The sequence below is a fragment of the Staurois parvus genome, unplaced genomic scaffold, assembly GCF_062004578.1.
Source record: "Staurois parvus isolate SC_StPar_1 unplaced genomic scaffold, SC_StPar_1.0 ptg000978l, whole genome shotgun sequence".
Taxonomy (NCBI): domain Eukaryota; kingdom Metazoa; phylum Chordata; class Amphibia; order Anura; family Ranidae; genus Staurois; species Staurois parvus.
The window spans coordinates 1,043,787-1,054,915 of NW_028318774.1; the positions used below are offsets into that span (position 1 = coordinate 1,043,787).

The 11,129-nt window shown below is 43.8% G+C and overlaps 4 non-coding genes across 4 annotated transcripts; all 4 read right to left on the reverse strand.

The window, feature by feature from the left end:
- Positions 1 to 324: 324 nt before the first annotated feature.
- On the reverse strand, positions 325 to 625 carry LOC149441520 (signal recognition particle RNA). The gene has a single exon (XR_016307340.1).
- Positions 626 to 3,882: 3,257 nt separating this feature from the next.
- Positions 3,883 to 4,183, reverse strand: LOC149441521 (signal recognition particle RNA). The gene has a single exon (XR_016307357.1).
- Positions 4,184 to 7,270: 3,087 nt separating this feature from the next.
- Positions 7,271 to 7,571, reverse strand: LOC149441522 (signal recognition particle RNA). The gene has a single exon (XR_016307341.1).
- A 3,257-nt stretch (positions 7,572 to 10,828) lies between these two features.
- Positions 10,829 to 11,129, reverse strand: LOC149441523 (signal recognition particle RNA). Its single transcript, XR_016307364.1, has one exon.

Sequence of the window (11,129 nt, forward strand, 5' to 3'; positions counted from 1 at the left end):
ATAGCCTGGTCAGGAAGGGGGGTAAATCCTCTGGAGGGCAAGTGGTTAAAAATTTAAAAAATTTAAAGAAAAACTGTATATAAATAATTATTTATGAAATGAATATAGTCACTGAGAGCGATTTCAATCCCCCCTAAATAACCACAACTATTTCAAAGATGATCATTGCTGCATTCAATCTTGAAAAGAAAGCAATGCTATATATTACAAAAAAACACCCCAAAAAGTTAAAATATTTAAGTGATGAAATCACACATAGAGAAGACTGTAGATACTGTATGTGAGGGCAATAAAGCTGTAAAAAAGCGTAATAATAAATGAGCAAAAAGTCTGTGTCTCACTGTGTTGTCCAGGCTGCTCTACACTGGCTATTCACAGGTGCAATCCCACTACTGATCAGCATGGGGGATTTGACCTGCTCCATTTCTGACCTGGGCCGGTTCACCCCTCCTTAGGACAACCTGGCGGCTCCAGGCTCCCCTAGAGCCACCATATTGATACTGAACTTAGTGTGGACACCCGCTCAACATAGCACAGAGTAGACCAGAACTCCTGGACTCAAGCAATCCGACAGCCTCAGCCTCCCAAGTAGCTGGGATTACAGACGCACGCCACCGCACCCGGCAGGAAAAGTGCATGGCTTTGTGATATTAGAGGCTCAGAGCCAAAGAATGTCAAAGACCTGCCATCTAGTGTCAATATTGCTAATTACAAGTGTGTCATTGACATTACAAGAAACATGTTACCAAAGTGCAGAATGAATGGAACACTAGGAATTCAGGGAACACATTAAGGTGAGGGAGGGTGGGGTGGAGGGGGCTGACTGGGGCTTTTACAGGGAGGCTAAACAGCAATGTAATCCTTGAATTAGGGGAAGCTGATACAAAGTTCTGCTAATTTAACTCTCTATTATCTGCCTGGGACTGTCTATCACTTCAAAGGATTCCGATTGATCCAGTCTGGGTGTATCAGTTGTATTACAATCTGTTCTCTATTTTTCATCTACTTTTACATTATTTTCCAAATAAATGAATAACTGATACAGAGAACAGAAATGTTTTATACAAGAAAAAACAAATGATTGGAAAAAAGCTTGATCTACCATGGAAATATCTTAAACTGTCGTGGTAAGAAAATGACATCATTTCTGACAGTTCTTCTGGGCTTTTGTCAACTTGTTCTGAAGTGTACTTCTCTTCAGCCCTAGAAAACAATGTTGACTTTACATTCTCAATATTACTACCAATTTTAGGGATATTATCAATTGTATCAATGCTTATAAATATTGATATTATTATATACAAAATGGAACCTTGCAGTTGTATGTTTAATACTGAACTTAGTGTGGACACCTGATTGACATAGCACAGGGCAGACCAGACCTCCTGGATGTATAGCAATCTCAACATCCTCAGCCTCCCATGTAGATGGGATTACAGATATACGCCATTGCATCCAGCAGAGGAGGGAGCTTGCTCTGAGATACTAGAACAGTGTTTCTCAACCCTTTTCCCTTCGAGGAACCCCTGGCAAAAAGTTTGAGATCTCGGGGAACCCCTGAAATAATGTTCACATCTACAGCTCACTGATTGATTGGTATGATCAGCAAGCTATTGCTAATACAACAATTATTTTTAGAAATAGCAGTAAATAAAAGAATAAATATTAAAACGTACCTATTTATTGTGAAACTTGTGCTTTCTCTTTGTTTGGGGTGGCAGCAGGGCAGGATACAGGGGCTCAGGTGGGTTCATTACATGAGGGAGAAGCAGGACACATTACATGGAAGCAGAGCACGTTATGTGAGAACAGAGCACATTGCGTGAGAGCAGGGCATATTATGTGGGAACAGGGCACATTACATCAGGAAAGAGCACATTGTGTAACAGCAGGGCACAATACATGGGAAAAGGGCACATTACATGGGAGCAGAACATATTACATGGGAGCAGAGCATATTATACGGTAGCAGAGCATATTACATGGGAGCAGAGCACATTACATGGGAGCAGAGCACATTACATGGGAGCAGGGTACATTACATGGGAGCAGAGCATATTACATAGGAGCAGGGCACATTACATGAGAGCAGAGCACATTATATGGGAGCAGAGCATATTACATGGGAGCTGGGCATATTACATGGGAACAGGGCACATTACATGAGAGCAGGGCAGATTATGTGGGAGCAGGGTACATTACATGGAGACAGGGCACATTACATGAGAGCAGGGCACATTATATGGGAGCAGAGCATATTACATGGGAGCTGGGCATATTACATGGGAGCAGGGAAGATTATGTGGGAGCAGGGCACATTACATGGAGACAGGGCACATTACATTAGGGCAGGGCAGATAACATGAGGGCAGAACACATGATGTGGGAGCAGGGCACATTACATTAGGGCAGGGTAGATTATGTGGAAGCAGAACATATTACATGAAAGCAGGCCACATTACATGGAGACAGGGCACATAACATGAAAGCAGGGCAGATAACATGAGGGCAGAGCACATGATGTGGGAGCAGGATACATTACATGAGGGCGGGGCAGATTATGTGGGACCAGAGCACATCATGGGGCACACAGCCAGGGCCGTGGATAAAAGGGTACCACCAGTCCTCCTATACAGGGTCCAGGCCAGCAGGGGGGCCCAAGCAGCTGGATGAAAGGATGTGGGCAGGGAGGCTGATCAGCATGGCGGGGGGGGAAATCACTGGGACCGATCCTCTCTTTCTGCAGCAGCTGAAAGCTGGCTTCTTCTCATCTCCCTCCTGATTTCAGCTGCTGCAGAGAGAGCCATACAGGGAATCAGGTCCAGTAATTGCCCCCACCCCCCGCTGTACCTATCACCCTCCCTGAGCATCATACACTTTCCCCTGCTAACCAGGCCCCCCATGTGTCCCCACCCCCACAGTGCTGCCGGCTTCCCTCCTCTCCTTCCTGCCAGCAGCTGTAAACACACAATAGGATCCTCCAGGATGGAGAGCAGGGGAAGGGTCCAGTATATATGTCACATTAACCAGCCATTTTCTTTACTAAATGAAAACAATGAATGATTGGTACTGATCACTCACTGTGTTCATTCATAACTGAAGCGTTGTAAACCGTGTTTTTTGGGGGGGTGGGGCTTCCCAGGTTGGCTGCATGGGACCCTGTGGTTACTAACAGCAGCACTGCACACAGCACAGTATGGCACAGTTCCTCACGTCAGAATGCCCGCCGCAGTCCCGGTAAAAGTCGCTGATTGCCGCCGTTTGTAAACGCTATATTGTTATTTTTTTATAGCAAACACATGTAGCGGAATACATTTTGGCTTTGATTTATGATGAAATTTGATTTTTAACATTTTTTATACTGGACATGTTTAATAGCAAAAAGTCAAAAATATATATATATTTTTTTTTTTTAAAATTAAGACCGCACAGGCGATCAAATACCACCGAAAGAAAGCTCTGTTTGTGGGGAAAAGAAGGACATACATTTGATTTGGGTGCAGAGTTGCATGACTGCAAAATTTTCAGTTAAACTAACGCACTGCCATATCGCAAAAAATTGCCTGGTCAGGAAGGGGGGTAAATCCCCTGGAGGGCAAGTGGTTAAAAATTTAAAAAATTTAAAGAAAAACTGTATATAAATAATTATTTATGAAATGAATATTGTCACTGAGAGCGATTTCAATCCCCCCTAAATAACCACAACTATTTCAAAGATGATCATTGCTGCATTCAATCTTGAAAAGAAAGCAATGCTATATATTACAAAAAAACACCCCAAAAAGTTAAAATATTTAAGTGGTGAAATCACACATAGAGAAGACTGTAGATACTGTATGTGAGGGCAATAAAGCTGTAAAAAAGCGTAATAATAATTGAGCAAAAAGTCTGTGTCTCACTGTGTTGTCCAGGCTGCTCTACACTGGCTATTCACAGGTGCAATCCCACTACTGATCAGCATGGGGGATTTGACCTGCTCCATTTCTGACCTGGGCCGGTTCACCCCTCCTTAGGACAACCTGGTGGCCCCAGGCTCCCCTAGAGCCACCATATTGATACTGAACTTAGTGCGGACACCCGCTCAACATAGCACAGAGTAGACCAGAACTCCTGGACTCAAGCAATCCGACAGCCTCAGCCTCCCAAGTAGCTGGGATTACAGATGCACGCCACCGCACCCGGCAGGAAAAGTGCATGGCTTTGTGATATTAGAGGCTCAGAGCCAAAGAATGTCAAAGACCTGCCATCTAGTGTCAATATTGCTAATTACAAGTGTGTCATTGACATTACAAGAAACATGTTACCAAAGTGCAGAATGAATGGAACACTAGGAATTCAGGGAACACATTAAGGTGAGGGAGGGTGGGGTGGAGGGGGCTGACTTGGGCTTTTACAGGGAGGCTAAACAGCAATGTAATCCTTGAATTAGGGAAAGCTGATACAAAGTTCTGATAAGTTAACTCTCTATTATCTGCCTGGGACTGTCTATCAATTCAAAGGATTCTGACTGATCCAGTCTGGGTGTATCAGTTGTATTACAATCTGTTCTCTATTTTTCATCTACTTTTACATTATTTTCCAAATAAATGAATAACTGATACAGAGAACAGAAATGCTTTATAAAAGAAAAAAAAACTGATTGGAAAAAAGCTTGATCTACCATGGAAATATCTTAAACTGTCGTGGTAAGAAAATGACATCATTTCTGACAGTTCTTCTGGGCTTTTGTCAACTTGTTCTGAAGTGTACTTCTCTTCAGCCCTAGAAAACAATGTTGACTTTACATTCTCAATATTACTACCAATTTTAGGGATATTATCAATTGTATCAATGCTTATAAATATTGATATTATTATATAAAAAATGGAACCTTGCAGTTGTATGTTTAATACTGAACTTAGTGTGGACACCTGATTGACATAGCACAGGGCAGACCAGACCTCCTGCATGTATAGCAATCTCAACATCCTCAGCCTCCCACGTAGATGGGATTACAGATATACGCCATTGCATCCAGCAGAGGAGGGAGCTTGCTCTGAGATACTAGAACAGTGTTTCTCAACCCTTTTCCCTTCGAGGAACCCCTGGCAAAAAGTTTGAGATCTCGGGGAACCCCTGAAATAATGTTCACATCTACAGCTCACTGATTGATTGGTATGATCAGCAAGCTATTGCTAATACAACAATTATTTTTAGAAATAGCAGTAAATAAAAGAATAAATATTAAAACGTACTTATTTATTGTGAAACTTGTGCTTTCTCTTTGTTTGGGGTGGCAGCAGGGCAGGATACAGGGGCTCAGGTGGGTTCATTACATGAGGGAGAAGCAGGACACATTACATGGAAGCAGGGCACGTTATGTGAGAACAGAGCACATTGCGTGAGAGCAGGGCATATTATGTGGGAACAGGGCACATTACATCAGGAAAGAGCACATTGTGTAACAGCAGGGCACAATACATGGGAAAAGGGCACATTACATGGGAGCAGAACATATTACATGGGAGCAGAGCATATTATACGGTAGCAGAGCATATTACATGGGAGCAGAGCACATTACATGGGAGCAGAGCACATTACATGGGAGCAGGGTACATTACATGGGAGCAGAGCATATTACATAGGAGCAGGGCACATTACATGAGAGCAGAGCACATTATATGGGAGCAGAGCATATTACATGGGAGCTGGGCATATTACATGGGAACAGGGCACATTACATGAGAGCAGGGAAGATTATGTGGGAGCAGGGCACATTACATGGAGACAGGGCACATTACATTAGGGCAGGGTAGATTATGTGGAAGCAGAACATATTACATGAAAGCAGGCCACATTACATGGAGACAGGGCACATAACATGAAAGCAGGGCAGATAACATGAGGGCAGAGCACATGATGTGGGAGCAGGATACATTACATGAGGGCAGGGCAGATTATGTGGGACCAGAGCACATCATGGGGCACACAGCCAGGGCCGTGGATAAAAGGGTACCACCAGTCCTCCTATACAGGGTCCAGGCCAGCAGGGGGGCCCAAGCAGCTGGATGAAAGGATGTGGGCAGGGAGGGTGATCAGCATGGCGGGGGGGGGGGGAAATCACTGGGACCGATCCTCTCTTTCTGCAGCAGCTGAAAGCTGGCTTCTTCTCATCTCCCTCCTGATTTCAGCTGCTGCAGAGAGAGCCATACAGGGAATCAGGTCCAGTAATTGCCCCCACCCCCCGCTGTACCTATCACCCTCCCTGAGCATCATACACTTTCCCCTGCTAACCAGGCCCCCCATGTGTCCCCACCCCCACAGTGCTGCCGGCTTCCCTCCTCTCCTTCCTGCCAGCAGCTGTAAACACACAATAGGATCCTCCAGGATGGAGAGCAGGGGAAGGGTCCAGTATATATGTCACATTAACCAGCCATTTTCTTTACTAAATGAAAACAATGAATGATTGGTACTGATCACTCACTGTGTTCATTCATAACTGAAGCGTTGTAAACCGTGTTTTTTGGGGGGGTGGGGCTTCCCAGGTTGGCTGCATGGGACCCTGTGGTTCCTAACAGCAGCACTGCACACAGCACAGTATGGCACAGTTCCTCACGTCAGAATGCCCGCCGCAGTCCCGGTAAAAGTCGCTGATTGCCGCCGTTTGTAAACGCTATATTGTTATTTTTTTATAGCAAACACATGTAGCGGAATACATTTTGGCTTTGATTTATGATGAAATTTGATTTTTAACATTTTCTATACTGGACATGTTTAATAGCAAAAAGTCAAAAATATATATATATATATATTTTTTTTTTTTTAAATTAAGACCGCACAGGCGATCAAATACCACCGAAAGAAAGCTCTGTTTGTGGGGAAAAGAAGGACATACATTTGATTTGGGTGCAGAGTTGCATGACTGCAAAATTTTCAGTTAAACTAACGCACTGCCATATCGCAAAAAATAGCCTGGTCAGGAAGGGGGGTAAATCCTCTGGAGGGCAAGTGGTTAAAAATTTAAAAAATTTAAAGAAAAACTGTATATAAATAATTATTTATGAAATGAATATAGTCACTGAGAGCGATTTCAATCCCCCCTAAATAACCACAACTATTTCAAAGATGATCATTGCTGCATTCAATCTTGAAAAGAAAGCAATGCTATATATTACAAAAAAACACCCCAAAAAGTTAAAATATTTAAGTGATGAAATCACACATAGAGAAGACTGTAGATACTGTATGTGAGGGCAATAAAGCTGTAAAAAAGCGTAATAATAAATGAGCAAAAAGTCTGTGTCTCACTGTGTTGTCCAGGCTGCTCTACACTGGCTATTCACAGGTGCAATCCCACTACTGATCAGCATGGGGGATTTGACCTGCTCCATTTCTGACCTGGGCCGGTTCACCCCTCCTTAGGACAACCTGGCGGCTCCAGGCTCCCCTAGAGCCACCATATTGATACTGAACTTAGTGTGGACACCCGCTCAACATAGCACAGAGTAGACCAGAACTCCTGGACTCAAGCAATCCGACAGCCTCAGCCTCCCAAGTAGCTGGGATTACAGACGCACGCCACCGCACCCGGCAGGAAAAGTGCATGGCTTTGTGATATTAGAGGCTCAGAGCCAAAGAATGTCAAAGACCTGCCATCTAGTGTCAATATTGCTAATTACAAGTGTGTCATTGACATTACAAGAAACATGTTACCAAAGTGCAGAATGAATGGAACACTAGGAATTCAGGGAACACATTAAGGTGAGGGAGGGTGGGGTGGAGGGGGCTGACTGGGGCTTTTACAGGGAGGCTAAACAGCAATGTAATCCTTGAATTAGGGGAAGCTGATACAAAGTTCTGCTAATTTAACTCTCTATTATCTGCCTGGGACTGTCTATCACTTCAAAGGATTCCGATTGATCCAGTCTGGGTGTATCAGTTGTATTACAATCTGTTCTCTATTTTTCATCTACTTTTACATTATTTTCCAAATAAATGAATAACTGATACAGAGAACAGAAATGTTTTATACAAGAAAAAACAAATGATTGGAAAAAAGCTTGATCTACCATGGAAATATCTTAAACTGTCGTGGTAAGAAAATGACATCATTTCTGACAGTTCTTCTGGGCTTTTGTCAACTTGTTCTGAAGTGTACTTCTCTTCAGCCCTAGAAAACAATGTTGACTTTACATTCTCAATATTACTACCAATTTTAGGGATATTATCAATTGTATCAATGCTTATAAATATTGATATTATTATATACAAAATGGAACCTTGCAGTTGTATGTTTAATACTGAACTTAGTGTGGACACCTGATTGACATAGCACAGGGCAGACCAGACCTCCTGGATGTATAGCAATCTCAACATCCTCAGCCTCCCATGTAGATGGGATTACAGATATACGCCATTGCATCCAGCAGAGGAGGGAGCTTGCTCTGAGATACTAGAACAGTGTTTCTCAACCCTTTTCCCTTCGAGGAACCCCTGGCAAAAAGTTTGAGATCTCGGGGAACCCCTGAAATAATGTTCACATCTACAGCTCACTGATTGATTGGTATGATCAGCAAGCTATTGCTAATACAACAATTATTTTTAGAAATAGCAGTAAATAAAAGAATAAATATTAAAACGTACCTATTTATTGTGAAACTTGTGCTTTCTCTTTGTTTGGGGTGGCAGCAGGGCAGGATACAGGGGCTCAGGTGGGTTCATTACATGAGGGAGAAGCAGGACACATTACATGGAAGCAGAGCACGTTATGTGAGAACAGAGCACATTGCGTGAGAGCAGGGCATATTATGTGGGAACAGGGCACATTACATCAGGAAAGAGCACATTGTGTAACAGCAGGGCACAATACATGGGAAAAGGGCACATTACATGGGAGCAGAACATATTACATGGGAGCAGAGCATATTATACGGTAGCAGAGCATATTACATGGGAGCAGAGCACATTACATGGGAGCAGAGCACATTACATGGGAGCAGGGTACATTACATGGGAGCAGAGCATATTACATAGGAGCAGGGCACATTACATGAGAGCAGAGCACATTATATGGGAGCAGAGCATATTACATGGGAGCTGGGCATATTACATGGGAACAGGGCACATTACATGAGAGCAGGGCAGATTATGTGGGAGCAGGGTACATTACATGGAGACAGGGCACATTACATGAGAGCAGGGCACATTATATGGGAGCAGAGCATATTACATGGGAGCTGGGCATATTACATGGGAGCAGGGAAGATTATGTGGGAGCAGGGCACATTACATGGAGACAGGGCACATTACATTAGGGCAGGGCAGATAACATGAGGGCAGAACACATGATGTGGGAGCAGGGCACATTACATTAGGGCAGGGTAGATTATGTGGAAGCAGAACATATTACATGAAAGCAGGCCACATTACATGGAGACAGGGCACATAACATGAAAGCAGGGCAGATAACATGAGGGCAGAGCACATGATGTGGGAGCAGGATACATTACATGAGGGCGGGGCAGATTATGTGGGACCAGAGCACATCATGGGGCACACAGCCAGGGCCGTGGATAAAAGGGTACCACCAGTCCTCCTATACAGGGTCCAGGCCAGCAGGGGGGCCCAAGCAGCTGGATGAAAGGATGTGGGCAGGGAGGCTGATCAGCATGGCGGGGGGGGAAATCACTGGGACCGATCCTCTCTTTCTGCAGCAGCTGAAAGCTGGCTTCTTCTCATCTCCCTCCTGATTTCAGCTGCTGCAGAGAGAGCCATACAGGGAATCAGGTCCAGTAATTGCCCCCACCCCCCGCTGTACCTATCACCCTCCCTGAGCATCATACACTTTCCCCTGCTAACCAGGCCCCCCATGTGTCCCCACCCCCACAGTGCTGCCGGCTTCCCTCCTCTCCTTCCTGCCAGCAGCTGTAAACACACAATAGGATCCTCCAGGATGGAGAGCAGGGGAAGGGTCCAGTATATATGTCACATTAACCAGCCATTTTCTTTACTAAATGAAAACAATGAATGATTGGTACTGATCACTCACTGTGTTCATTCATAACTGAAGCGTTGTAAACCGTGTTTTTTGGGGGGGTGGGGCTTCCCAGGTTGGCTGCATGGGACCCTGTGGTTACTAACAGCAGCACTGCACACAGCACAGTATGGCACAGTTCCTCACGTCAGAATGCCCGCCGCAGTCCCGGTAAAAGTCGCTGATTGCCGCCGTTTGTAAACGCTATATTGTTATTTTTTTATAGCAAACACATGTAGCGGAATACATTTTGGCTTTGATTTATGATGAAATTTGATTTTTAACATTTTTTATACTGGACATGTTTAATAGCAAAAAGTCAAAAATATATATATATTTTTTTTTTTTAAAATTAAGACCGCACAGGCGATCAAATACCACCGAAAGAAAGCTCTGTTTGTGGGGAAAAGAAGGACATACATTTGATTTGGGTGCAGAGTTGCATGACTGCAAAATTTTCAGTTAAACTAACGCACTGCCATATCGCAAAAAATTGCCTGGTCAGGAAGGGGGGTAAATCCCCTGGAGGGCAAGTGGTTAAAAATTTAAAAAATTTAAAGAAAAACTGTATATAAATAATTATTTATGAAATGAATATTGTCACTGAGAGCGATTTCAATCCCCCCTAAATAACCACAACTATTTCAAAGATGATCATTGCTGCATTCAATCTTGAAAAGAAAGCAATGCTATATATTACAAAAAAACACCCCAAAAAGTTAAAATATTTAAGTGGTGAAATCACACATAGAGAAGACTGTAGATACTGTATGTGAGGGCAATAAAGCTGTAAAAAAGCGTAATAATAATTGAGCAAAAAGTCTGTGTCTCACTGTGTTGTCCAGGCTGCTCTACACTGGCTATTCACAGGTGCAATCCCACTACTGATCAGCATGGGGGATTTGACCTGCTCCATTTCTGACCTGGGCCGGTTCACCCCTCCTTAGGACAACCTGGTGGCCCCAGGCTCCCCTAGAGCCACCATATTGATACTGAACTTAGTGCGGACACCCGCTCAACATAGCACAGAGTAGACCAGAACTCCTGGACTCAAGCAATCCGACAGCCTCAGCCTCCCAAGTAGCTGGGATTACAGATGCACGCCACCGCACCCGGC